The 14,620-nt window shown below is 34.0% G+C and overlaps 1 protein-coding gene across 4 annotated transcripts in view; it reads left to right on the top strand.

Annotated features, from left to right (window-relative positions):
• The first annotated feature begins 6,353 nt into the window (after positions 1–6,353).
• LOC148949319 (retinol dehydrogenase 12-like) overlaps positions 6,354–14,620 on the top strand; it is a 516,801-nt gene continuing 508,534 nt past the window's right edge. For 3 of the 4 annotated variants that reach the window (XM_089093350.1, XM_089093353.1, XM_089093354.1), the window contains exon 1: positions 6,354–6,478. The gene's annotated coding sequence lies outside the window, so the exon portion shown is untranslated. Of the gene's footprint in view, positions 6,508–14,620 lie in introns of all 4 variants that reach the window. The other variant, XM_089093351.1, reaches the window with a different exon arrangement.

Here is a 14,620-nt window from a genome sequence, read left to right as displayed (position 1 = left end):
AACAGCTCACTGCAGAACCAAGCCACCTGAAGCCAATACAGCTACGCACGCTCCTCCTCCATCCCAATATATGTAAAGCCTCCCTCTTTATGCCCTTCCAGGAAGTTCCTATTTCCCTCAAATCTTTTCATATGACATCCTCCCACCCCAAAAAGGAGGACCTGCTTTCTGTTTAGCCCTAGACGGTTGGCCAAAAAAGACAATCTTTGACAATCAGTCATCCTTCATCAGCAAAACTTACCCTAGCCGTCTCAACTTTTCTCTCATTACAGCCCTAAACACGATATTGAACCACACTTTTCGTAAAGCCTACTGTTTGAAATCCGCTCAGTCAGTTGGGTACTCAAAACAATCCGTAGGCAATTTCTCTGGAAAACATTTGGCAAATCTTCCTCCATTTTTCGGAGCACCCATTCTTCAGAACCAAATTTGACCACTGTCATTACTGTAGCTTCCAATAATCTAATTTTATTTCGCAGAATTATCATCCAATTCTTCCAAACTTTTCTCATCTGTGAAGAACATCTTGGGCTTTGGTTATTCTAATTTTAAAATTTGCACTGCACCCGCCAACTTTTCTAATAATATTATATACTACCAAGGTAGGTGAAGTTGTCCACTTTATCTATCTTTTTGCTACACAAAGTCATCTTTCAATCTTCTCTTATTCCTAGTCTTAGCGACATAGTCTTCTTAACCATAATTTTCAAACCTTTTCTAGCACCCTGAAGTCGCAGAACCTCTAAAGGTTCATTCATTTTACTCATACTTTTATGTAGGATGCTTAAATCCCCAGCATAATCTAAGTCCACGAAAGTTTTACTTTCCCATTTGATTCCGTGTTCTCCCATTGCCTTTCTTGTGTTCCTTAAGACAAGTTCATCAAAATGATCCATATAAATGGGAGTAGAACGCAATCCTGCTTAACTCTTGATTTAATACAAAATCAGCTACTAGCCTCATTTCCTACTTTAGCCACAGCAGTGTTAACCTCGTACATAGCGCTGATCACTTTAATGTATTTGTATGGTATACCATAAAAGTATGACATTCGTCAAAGCTCTTCTATCCGCTGAATTAAACGCTTGCACTGATCACTTTAATGTATTTGTATGGTATACCATAAAAGTAAGACCTTCGTCAAAGCTCTTCTATCCGCTGAATTAAACGCTTGCTAATAATCTATAAAATTGAGGACTAAAGGTGTTTGACGACTCAGGCACGTCTCAATTATTAATCTAAGAGTGAAAATTTGGTTGACACATCCTCTGCCCTTCCTAAAACTGCCCTGTTCTTCTCTCAAAACTTTGTCTACAGTATCTTTAAGTCTAAAAAGTATCATCATACTAAGTAATCTCCTACCTACAGAGACCAGACTAATGCCTCTATAATTACCACACTCACTTTTTTCACCTTTCTTATAAAGGGGTTTAATTAGGACTTTCTTAAAATCGCTAGGTACTTCCTTTTTTCAAAAATCCTATTTATAATTTTCTGTAACTTATTTCCAACCTCTTAACCACAAAGAAAAAGGGAAATAAAACCTACGAACAAACCCCAACGTGGCAAAGTACAAAGCAGAGACAAAGCAATATGTGTGGTATACGCCCTAATTATGTTCTGATTTGGCAGTCTTTAGACAAAGTTTATAATGGTAAAGGTACCGTAATATAGAAATCCAATTCAACATGCTATGGAAAATACTAAAAGCAACATTTCCTGTTGAAGGTTAGAATATATATCTCACGGATGTTTTCTTACATACACTCTTCGGTTATGAGAGTAAGAAAAACTCTTGCACTTAACGAGTGTTTGTTCATTAACCAGGTACTTTTACGACTGACCCTCTGTTTATCACGAAAATAACCGATTTGATTTGCGTTCAAGCATTCCGTATCTATCTTGGCTAAAATTAACTTTCATGGATTTAATCTGTCAAAGATAACAACAATTACCTATCCAGCCAAATGCCAGCTTAAGTACTTTTTGACAAAAATGCGAATAACAGCAATGACCACGCAAACACCAATTTAATTATATAGTGCTTTCGAGAATATCAAAAATTTTTATCCCGAAATCTCGATTACCTATCCTTAGTGTTTCACAAGACGCACATGACGTCATAGGCTAAGAGGATTACTACTTTAAAACGGTCTGTAAGTAACAGATATAGATATCAGATAAGTTACACTTCCTAAGCGCTGAAATCAAGGATGTATGGGAAACTGCTCACACTCATGGGATGGTGTTCAGAATGTACCAAACGTCATGAAGGGAAGCAAACATTTTAAATCAATACAGCATGAACGATTCAGACTCAGACGCTTTAGCCTTGGCAGCGTTTTCAGTAGTTTTAGTTAGCTCCAGTTTGCTAAAATCTGAGGAATTAATTAATCAAGAAAAAATAAAAGAAGATGGCATGTCTGTCCATCATTTTCCTTTCATAATTTCCAATTTCAGGAGGTTTCCTGCCATGTTTGTCGTTTTTTCTTTATGTTTTTATATTCTTTGTGACAAGTGTCAAATAAAAACTGATAATTCTCCACCATGGCTATAAGATTATGGGTCTGCGGATGATTTAACCTCGGCATGATTCTAACTTTTGAATATTTTGTCTTGGAATTCCCATGAAACCCATCGGGTTCCAAGGAGAACAATTGAAAAAAAATCCAACATAAAGACATGAAGGGGAAACGATCAATCCTGAAAGGAATTCCTTTGAGGATGATGGGAATCCCATCCGTGTGAACTAACTATAACTTGAATAAGCATCATAGTGCGTTCTTATACATGTGCAGTTATACTTTACAGCGCGTTCAAACATTCCACGACTACTGATCTGGCAAGCGTGATCACTTATCTTTAGTGTTTCACTATATGTAAATGAGATCAGAGATTAAGAAGATTACTACTTGAAACGGTCTGTATCAGCTGCCGGTTAAGTCACATCTTGTGACCACTGAAAATGAAGGATAACTTAGAATAGCTGGAGTTAACAAAAATAAATGGAGTTGTTACATGCAAACAAACAATCCTACCATTTCTAAAATGACAAAATTTTAGGAAGTTAAATGCAGGGAACACAACGAGACAGTAATTGTGAAATTTTGCACACCTTCAGGGATTTTCAAACAAGCTATGTTTACATTGGATAACACTTGACAAGTGTTGTTATTCGCCGAGGCATCTATATTGTAACGAGGATTACTACTTGAAACGGCCTTCCCGACACGTCATCATATTATTTCGTCATCTTCTTGTTTGGATTAGTATAAAGATGATTTTGTGAAATCTACTACTGCTACTAACAAGTCAACGCAGCACCAAGCCACCTGAGGCCAACCTAGCTACGCACGCTCCTCCTCCATCCCAATTTATCAAAGCCTCCCTCTTTATACCCTCTCATGAAGTTCCCATTTCCTTTAAATATTTCTTTATGATATTCTCCCACCCCAACCACAGACAACCCGCTTTCTATTTAGCCCTAGACGGTTGGCCAAAAAGGACAATTTTCGGCAATCTGTCATCCTTAATCCACAGAACGTGCCCTAGCTATCTCAACCTTTCTCTCATTATAGCCTAAGAAAGCGGGATTGAACCGCACTTTTCTTACAGCCTACTGTTTGAAATACAGTAAGTGAGCTGGGTACCCAGAACAATCCGTAGGTAATTTCTCTGAAAAACATCTAGCAAATCTTCATCCGCTTTTCGCAAGGCCCATGCTTCAGAACCATATTTGACCACTGTCATCACTGTAGCTTCCAGTATTATGATCTTGGTTTGCAGACTTATCTTCCTATTCTTCCAAACTTTTTTTAACTGTTATAAAACACCCTGAGCCTTGGCTATTCTACTTTTAACATCTTCACTGCTCTCACCGTCTTTACTAATAATACTACTAAGGTAAGTGAAGGTGTCCACCTGATCAATCTTTTCGTTACCCAATGCCACCTTTTCATCTTCACTTATTCTTAGCCTTGGCGACTTAGTCTTCTTAACATTAATTTTTAGATCTATTCTAGCACCCTAAACTCGCAAAACATCTAAAAGTTCATTCATTTTGCTCACGCTTTCATCTAGGATGCTAAAATCATCAGCATGATTAAGTCCAGGAGAAGTTTCCCTCCCCAATTGATTCCGTGATCTCCCTTTGCCTTTCCTCTGCTCCTTAAGGCAAAGTCCCTCAAAATGATCCACATAAAGGGGGACAGAACACAACCCTGCTTAACTCCTTATTTACTCACTGGAATCAAATCCGGACCTTAAGTGGGTAGCTGCAGCAGAATGGAAGCTCTGGGTTCTGTATTGCCAAGCAAAATTAATGTCATTGCGCCATTACAGGACCACTAGTGTTTTCTCCTTTCTTCTTCTTCTTTTTGGATTTTTTTTTTGCAACGGTTACATAAAAACTCATCACCAGAAACAAAATATGAATCTCAGCCAAGGTTGCCACTGTCAATAGGATTTTACTAGATCTGGTAAAAATAAAAATCTAGTAAATTTATAGGATGTAGTAAATTTCCCGAAATCTAGTAAAAAGTCATGATTTGTAGTAAACAAAACTTTTGTTATTTTCCATGAACTCAGGGAAAAAATTAGGATCCATTCATTACAAAATCTGATTTCGATTACGTTAGATATTATAGCTACTGTTGCTCTCATTTTTGCGATTTAGCGTCAACCCTAGCGCTAAAAAATCTCTACTATTCTCTCGGCTTCTTCTTGATACTCGCTTTGAAAGGCAAACTGTTTGAAATCAGGACTGGTATGCCGGCTTAATTTTTTCAGAAAATTTTCCCAGACTCTCATAAAAGTCAGTCTCCATTTGGCAGATTCGGCCAATCTGCAGCGCCAATCTGCATATTTCATTTCAATAGAGACTTCTTTTGCGGATCCTTATTGGAAATTTGCAGATACTGCAACCTTCGACGTTGCTTTTTCTGCAAGATGGCAGAATCGCAGAATCTGCCAAATGGAGACTGGCTTATAACAGTTCCTTCGTTTGTTAGTTAGCCTTGTAACTTTTTATAGACGCTGCTGGAAACGAACTTTTTCCATACCGGCTCAAGTTCTTTCTGACTCTTTGCAGCTTGCTCCATTCAAGTGCTGGATCAGAAAGATAGTTCTTGATTTTGTCGGTCATCAAAACTAAAAAACCCGAATAGACTAAATGTCTCGAGTGTTTGTCCCTGATAAAAACGAAGCAACTTGTTCTCATGTCGTCAAGTGGAGTATAGGATTGGGTGATCCCCAGGAATTTAACTCGGGCTATCAAGAAATGGAAACAAGTAGATCCCTTCAGTCAGAATTTGACACTAGTGGCTACTTTAAATTCGGATGAGGCTGAGGATGATCAAAGCCTTATAAGGGTGACTTTTTTTTAAATGTGACTACATACTTTTCTTCTTACTTTTCAATTTGTATGATTTACCTTTCGTTTTATATTGACACAATGTTATAAAAATTAATTATTGTATGTTATATAAGTTTTCTTTTTCTTGGCAGCCCTAGTCCAATTTGAGGATCACTTTCTAATTTACATATTTTTACAACTAAACCGGTAGCCGATTACGTCATTTCCGTTTTGAAGTGACATAGATTTTACTGGTTTTTGATTCCCTTGAATACGAACGAGAGAGAATCCAGAAAAAATCAGTTTTAAAAAAAATCCTAAATTAGTTTCTTTCAAATTTGCCAGAAATCCTTGTAATCATCTTATCCCTTGTTTAAAGACCAACCCAATTAGTATCTTAAAAGTGGGAAATTTCCTCTTAAAAATGGAAAATTGAAGGGTTTAGATTTAAAACCTAAAAACGGAGACTGGGGGACAAATTTCAAAAGCCGTCGCTTTCAAACACACTTCAGATTCTAAGCACTCCATTGCCTGTATTGCTTCGTGAATATGAGTTGAAGCTGTTTGATTGTTTTTTAATTTTTCAATATATTTGAATTTTAAGACCTGAAGACCATTACTAAATTAAAGCCGGGCTTCACCAGCAGGATTTCCAGAATCTAAGATTCCAGACTATTGGTTGACGTCTTGGATACACAACATCTGGAATATGAAGCCTATCCAGTAGTCCATCCAAATAATAAAAAAAAAGGATTTTTGAACTTTTAGGTTTCCGGAATTTTCAATGATAATATGAAAACGAAAGAAAAGAGGAAAAGTGAAAAAAGAAAAAAAAATTAAAAAAGATTCTTGAAATCCTATTGATTATCTTCCTATAGTAAAAATCGATGCTTGATGGTGCACGTGCGGCGGTAGCCGCATGCGCAAAACTTTTTTCTGCGCATTTAGTAAAAACAGATGCGACTTAGTAAATTTTTGCTCTCAGTTTTATTAAATTCTTCTTGGCCAGAGCGGCAACACTGACTTATCTAAGATTTTTTTTCTATATGAATAAGTTTTGTCCTACTGACTAGTACTGACTACTGATGTCTTGTGGATTTGAGATGGATTAGCTGGAAAAGAGAGGTACGACTACATTTCAGTAGCTCAGCTCTGTAAGAAATTTTATTTAACTAAATAAGCTTCAGGGAATTTTGTTTTTGCAATAACATTCTGCAAAGGTAGGGGAAATTGGCAGCATAATGCAGAGCCTAAATTTTGACTGCCAATTTTGTGCTGTGATTACAATTTTCTTGGGTACCATGCAAGATATATTTTAATAACATTTGATTTAATTGAAACATGACTTAAGGGATGAGATTTTTTATATTTCAAGCCAACTGCAATAAAAGTTAGAATAGAAACAAAACAATTTTGGTCGCATGCAAAAACTGGTTAAGTTCTACGAAATCATATTATTGAGTTAGGACTAAAGTGAATAAACCATTCGTTGCATTTTTTTTTTGCTTATTACAAATATAATAAGCATTTCTATCGGAAATGAATTTCAGCCCCCCCCCCCCCTTATATAGGCTATACCTAACCTAACCCTGAATTGGCATAGGCCTATATAGGGGGGGGGGCTGAAATTCATTTCCGATAGAAATGCTTATTATATTCGTAATCAGCATAAAAGAAGGCATTGAATAGTGTATTCACTTTAGTCCTAACTCAATAATATGATTTTGTAGAACTTTACCCAAAAACTTGTAGTATGTCTTATAAAGTTCCACAAAAATTGTGCTATTTTCCAGGTTAATTAAAAAATCTGTTGTTCATTTTGAGACTTAACAGTGACCTGCTTATACAAATAAAATCTCCACAGACTATAAGACTGATAAAAACCCTGATTCTTTTTGGGTGCCATGACCATTTACTTGTAATTTTGGGATATCTGTATAAATATATATATATCACTTGTTTCTTGCTCAAGTTGATTTTGTTAAAAATTTCCTGCAGTAGGCTACTTATTCATATGAAGTTAATGACCTGAAATTTTAAGGCAGATGACCATAAAAATTCCAAATTTTTAATGTTAAGGATCAATATAATCAGAATTATTTCTTCCACAACGCATTATCTTTGTTAAGGTCTTCTTGGTCTGTATAGATTCATAGATAATGTCTTAGACCACAATGGCTTTCCATTTATGCTTGAAGTGAAATGAAAATAATGGAAAATGGGTAAAACTTTTAAGAAGACAGTGAACTTTCAAATAAAAACAACTGAAATTTTTTATGCAAATAATAATAAAAGTTCAAATATTTTAACTTAACATATAGAAGCCCTTATCAACAGGAAAAAAAGGGAAAGGAAACAAAATCTAGCTTAAACAGATGCATAAATACAGAAAAAAATGAGAAAAAACACAAGTGCTATGCAAAAACATTGAGAAAAAAACTCTAATTTCATGAAGTATGGTTGTTGCTTTTAAACAAGTCCACTATAATAATTCACACAACCAAACACAAGGTATGATGACTGCTATATTTACTTCACATTTATATGAAGTAACTTTTCTATTAAACTAAATTCAATTCATTTCACAAACCCCAAGTGAAATTAAAATTACAGGTACTGTCCCTCTACCCCCACCCCCTTTGAAAACTTTAAATCAATCTCTCTGGCTCTTCTTAAGATAATGCAATGTAGATACACTGTTTTAATAAGCTGGGTACACGGTAAAGTTCTACCAAATCATATTATTGAGTTAAAAATAAAGTGAATACACCATTTGATGCCTTTTTTTTTATGCTGATTATAAATATAATAATCATTTCTATCGGAAATGAATTTCAGCCCCTCCCCCCCCCCTATATCTACCTAACCCCACCTAACCCTGACTTGGCCGATATAGGGGAGGGGGGCGAAAAGTAATTTCTACGAGAAATGGTTTTTATATTTGATATCAGCATAAAAAAAAGGCATCAAATGGTGTATTCACTTTTGTCCTAACTCAATAATATGATTTGGTAGAACTTTACCAGGTACACATGGTTTCTTTCAGTCTACATTGCTACTTCCATGGCAATAGATTGATATCTAACAAGGACTCACAGTTCCAAAATTTTAAAACAGATGAGTTACAAGAAAATCTGGAATCTCACCCTCTGCCCCATCTTAATCCCCACTCTTAATCACCAAAGCCATTCCCAAGATATTGTAGATGAACTGTTTAGATTGCCTGGGAGAACATAGGCCTAGTGTCTTTTGATTTACATTGCTACAACTTTCTATAGATTTTAAGTCCCATAGCAGCTTAAAGGGCAAAAAAGTTCAGGTTGTCCAGAGACAAAGTATATTTAGCCTATTACCCAACAGATTAGCTAAGACACAAGATTAGCTTCTTCAGCTTTAAAGGTAATAACTGACTTGCTATAAGTTTTGTGTCATTTCCAGTTGTATGCATGTCATTTCCCAGCTCCAGGGCCTTGGTGTTATTAATGGTCCCTAAGAGCTTTTAGCTGGTTGGAAAATCACCTTTTCTACTAAAACCTATAAATGAATAATAGGTTATTTACATAATTTAAGATAACTGAACAGTTATCTTAAATTATGGCTATGGCTTAAATTATGGGGCTATGGTAGGATGTTAACATTTCTGATCAAAATGGCTATCCCAAAATTTTGATTTGATATTGTGGGAACAAACCAGTTAGAAGAATATGGTATAAGAGGGAGGCTGGTTGCCCTCCAATTACTTTCAGTCCTTAAAAAGGCCACTAGAACTTTCAATTTCCAGTTGGATGAGCCTCATCCTAAGCATCTGCTACCACCCCTTTTGTATGAAGGACCCCTGGAAAAAAGTTTTTTGGGCCTTCATCAGGCCCTTGTTTTGTGTGCTGTTTTGAGGGAATGGGTGATTGTAGCAATTGGGCCCCACGTTTGAAGGGACCCCACACTGCCATCAAAACAAACAATTGATTTTTGATATTGTGAAATGTTCTTAACAATTCCAGTAAGCATTGCTTCTGGAGAGAGATCATTTCCAGGCTAAAACCCATAAAAAAACTACCTGATATCAACAATAATCTGGATAGAACTAAATAGTTAAGCAATTATGTTGATTAAAAGTAAAGACACAGAAAATAGATTTTAAAAAAGTTTTAGAAACATTTGCAGAACAAAAGTTTAGAAATATTTACATTCACATGCCCATATTTGCTGATATAAATTTCAAAAGGCATTTTCATAACATCTAGGGACACAAATGTAAATTAAGGTAAGCACAAAATGAGATCGTTTTCCAGGCTCAAACCAATAAAAAAAACTACCTGATATCAACAATAATCAGGATAGACTAAATTGTTAAGCAATTATGTTGATGAAAAGTGAAGACACAAGGAAAATAGATTTTACTAAAGTTTTTGAAGCATCTGCAGAACAAAAATTTAAAAATGTGTACATTCACATGCCCATATCTCCTGATGTAAATTTCAAAAGGCATTTTCATAATATGTAGGGGACACAAACGTAAATTAAGGTAATTGCTAAATGAGATCATTCTCCAGGCTAAAACCAATAAAAAAAACTACCTGATATCAACAATAATCAGGATAGACTACATAGTTAAGCAATTATGTTGATTAAAAGGGAAGGCACAAGGAAAATAGATTTAATAAAAGTTTTAGAAGCATTTGCAGAACAAAAATTTGAAATATGTTCATTTACATCCCCATATTTGCTGATGTAAATTTCAAAAGGCATTTTCATAATATCTAGGGGACACAAATGTAAATTAAGGTAAGCACAAAATTAGATCATTTTTCAGGCTAAAACCAATGAAAAAAATACCTGATATCAACAATAATTAAGATAGACTAAATAGTCGAGCAATTACAAGGATTAAAAGTGAGGACACAAGGAAAATAGATTTTAAAATTTTTTTTAGAAGGATTTTTATGTACATTCACATGCCCATATTCACTTATGTAAATTTTAAAAGGCATTTTCATATTATTTAGGGGACACAAATGTAAATTAAAGTAAGCACAAAATGAGATCATTTTCCAGGCTAAAACCAATAATAAAAAAAAACTTCCTGATATCAACAATAATCAGGATAGACTAAATAGTTAAGGAATTATGTTGATTAAAAGTGAAGGCACATTTGCAAAACCAAAATTTATTTGTAAATTCACTTGCCCATATTTACTGATGTAAATTTCAAAAGGCATTTTCATAATATCTAGGGGACATAAATGTAAATTAAGCTAAGCACAAAAGAAGAAAGGAGGACAAAATCATAATCTCAAAATGAACAACTTAGACTGTCAAGTGAGACAAGATCCAGAGAACAACCTTAGAAATGTAAATTTATGACAGGCAATAATGAAAAGCTTAGACCATCAAAAGTGACAATACCAATCCAAGCAGCTAAGGCAAAAGGCACCAAAAAATGTCCAAAGCAATGATAAACGAAAATAAAGATCAAAGAGATATGTAGTTAGAATATTAGCAAAACCAACAATTAAAACAAGTCAAAAACGAAATTGAAGAGCATACAAATATGCAGTTAAAAGATAAGTGGCAGGAAGAATCTCAATAACACAAAAACAAAAGTAAAGAACAACAAAATATGCAGTTACTAGACATATGACAATGAGGATCAGAACAAATGAAAATGAAAATAAAGAACAGAGAAATGTGTGGTCAGAAGATATACAACTGCATGAACCAAGAAATTTGCATTTAGAAGATAGTCAGCAGCAAGAATTACAAGCAACAGAACATGTCAAAAGGAAAGGGAAGAACAAAGAATTGTATGCTTAGTAGACATGCTAAAATGAGTATCAGAAAGTGTCAAAAATGAAAGTGCAGAAGAAAGAAATATTATGTTAGAAGAACAGCACCATCACCATCTTCGATGCTAACTAACTGTTGCGTTAAACCCAGTAAAAACCTATAAAGATGCCGTAAATTACGCATGTGTTATTTACAAATTTTAGGGCCCTTCAACTCTGTATGTATTCACTATGGAGTCCTCTATTATCCTGCAGTAAAAGTAGTCAACAAAGATGGGTTACTTGGGGACTGCTTCCTGCTTAGTCTAATTGTATTCCTGCAACAACAATTCCCAAATGAATTTGTTTGGCATGTTATAGGGCATCACTTGCTCTCTAAAGAGTTCCACTTACAAATACAAAACTGGAACTCATGTTTTGCTTTAACTTTATTCAACATAAGCAATGATCAAAGCAAAACAGTTGTAATTTTTTAAGCTTCAAAACAGCTGGACAAATTTATCACAAAATTAATTTAGCAGCACACCCATGACAGACCCCTGAAGGTGATTTTGAGCCATATTCATATGGCCAAATGTACTTTTCAGACCCGAATGGAGATCTTTTAAATCATTAAATCAGTTGTAACCCAATAGATCTCTTGGAAGAAATATTGTGAGACAAAAAACGGCTTTGCTAAAGGCTACATGAAAATGCAATATATAGTTTTCAACTTATAGCCTAAGTCTTCGGGCCAATACAAAACTAATGTACAACATTGATTGTTAAAGAGAATGTTTCAATCGCAAAAAAAAGATATTTTTTCTAATGAGCTTGATACTTATATTTTTAAGCTGTTGGGCCAGGGCAACCTCCAGGGCCAGGTAGACTAAGTGTGGGACCCAAACGGAAATTTTTTGCGGGCCCCCCTCTATATATTACATTTTAAAATAAAATTCAAATCCAACATATATATATATATATATATATATATATATATATATATATATATATATATATATATATATATATATATATATATATTTATATTTATATTTATATTTATATATTTATATATATATATACATAAATACATATATATATATATATATATATATATATATATATATATATATATATATATATATATATATATATATATATATATATATATATATATATATATATATATATATAGAGTAGAATATTTTTATTTATAACACGTACATAAATAAATGTCACAAAACAGCGCACATGCCTGGTGGCATACTTTAGCGCTGAAAATATAGCGCAGAAATTTACAGGTAAATTACTATATTGATAATCATGACAAATACTAGAGATAGAAATTAAATGAAGTTGGTCCAAAGAGAAAATTCCTGAAGTCCCATATAGGTGTCTAACTGAAGTTCTGCAATCAACATTAAAAAGAATCCTCATTGCTTTATTCTGAAGTATTTGAAGAGATTTGAAAACAGACGGAAAGGTAGATGCCCAAACCGAAATGCAATAGAGAAAATATGGGTGGACGAAAGAATAATAAATAGATTTTAGAATAGCTTTAGGAAAAAAGTGACAAAGACGAGATAGCATGCCAATATTTCGGGAAATTTTTAACGACAGTGTTTTTACATATTTATGAAACGACAAATTTTCATCCAAAATAATCCCAAGATATTTGAACTGATCCACCCGTCTTAATTCAAGACCATTCAAAAAAGAGAGAAGGTATCTGACACTACTGATCCAGTTCGCGAAAATAACATATATTGGCATTTGTTTTCATTAAGAGCTATTAAATTCCTTGAATACCAATCAGATACAGTTAGTAACATACTTTCGAGTTTCTGGAAAAGAACTGATAGGTCCCGGTGAGAAACGAAAACTACTACATCATCAACAAACATTATAATTTTACAAAGAGACAAAACTTCTGGCAAATCATTTATAAAAAGAAGAAATAGAATAGGCCCAAGAACAGAGCCCTGAGGCACTCCGTAATTAATTGGAAAAGTTTCGGAACAGAGATCACGAGATTTATCAACACAATCTAGTCGTCTCCCAGAAAGGTAAGATTAAAAAAATTTAACAGCTTGTGTTGAAAACCCATAAGACTTTAGTTTAAAAAGAAGCAACGAATGATTTACGGTGTCAAACGCCTTTGCGACATCAAGAAAAATCGCCAACGCGTGTTGACCATCATCTAGTGAATCATTAATATTTAGTAAAAGCTCATGAAGTGCCAGTTCAGTTGACTTTCCTTTTATAAAACCATATTGAGACGTGTGTAAAATCTTACTATCAAATAAATATTTTTGTAATTGACTATTTTCAAGTTTTTCCAAAATTTTGCTGAAAACCGAAAGTAGAGAAATGCCTATAATCTGAAGGGTCAGTTGAACTCCCAGCTTTAGGTAATGCTATAACATTTGCTTTTTTAAAAGTTCAGGAAAAACCCCATGCATAAGTGATAAATTAAAAATATGTGCCAGCAAAGGTGAAATGCTTGACGCTATTTGCTTTACGGTTTGAGCCGAAAATCCAAATTCGTCCTTAGAAAAACTCCGTTTAAGCTTCAGAAAAACTTTTTCAATCTCATGAGGCTTAATCTCAGAAAAAGAAAACGAATTTTCTGCATGTTGCTCATTAACTGGAACAGAGGGGAAATTCAGTTGCATATTCATAGTCGATGCAAGCCTAGAACCAATATTACTGAAATAATCTACAAAAGCATTTAAAATTTCATTGGGCTCTGTAACATTTTCCCCATTTAAAACATGGCAATTAACACTAGTATTCTTACGACTATGAGGACGTATCTTTTCATTTATCATTTGCCTTTTTTTTCTAATATCCTATTTATAATCAAAAATTTTCTCTTTATAATTTTTTATTTTATCTTTTCTTATTTTTTATTTTGACTTTTTCATATAAAATCTTATTTATAAACACGACTCAGGTGTCTGTAATTTTAAATAATTCTTAAATTTTCTATTTTTATGTTTTAACGATGCCAAAATACCTTCAGTAATCCATGGGTCAAATTTCTGCGCAAACTTTCCATGCGAAACTCGTGTTGAAGAATCCCGATCCCGCAGTCGCATCATTTGATCAATAAAATCTGAAAACGCAGAATTTGCGTCATCTGAGCCATAAACCGAACTCCAATCATGGTCACCAATTAACTGACGTAGAACTTTACAATCAATCTATGTATATCGCTTTTTTGAATTATCCATTGTTGAATCTCGATGTTGTTTATTACTATTATTTAAACTTAAAAGAACACTCACCGGAAAATGATCTGACATATCAGACAAAATTACTGACGATTTTTCAGCATCAAATAAAACAGGAGAAAAAAATATATTATCTAATAATGTAGCTGTATTAGCTGTAACTCTTGTCGGCAGAGAAATACTTGGAAGAAAATTAGAACACAACATCATAGTCAAAAACTCCTTATTATTTCCAACATCGAGATTCAAAAGATCAAAATTAAAAT

The sequence above is a fragment of the Artemia sp. Qi Xiang Cuo genome, chromosome 8 (assembly GCF_049724085.1).
Source record: "Artemia sp. Qi Xiang Cuo chromosome 8, ASM4972408v1, whole genome shotgun sequence".
Taxonomy (NCBI): domain Eukaryota; kingdom Metazoa; phylum Arthropoda; class Branchiopoda; order Anostraca; family Artemiidae; genus Artemia; species Artemia sp. Qi Xiang Cuo.
The sequence above is the reverse complement of the archived record's forward strand: the minus strand, read 5'-3'. Positions and strand labels throughout refer to the sequence as shown.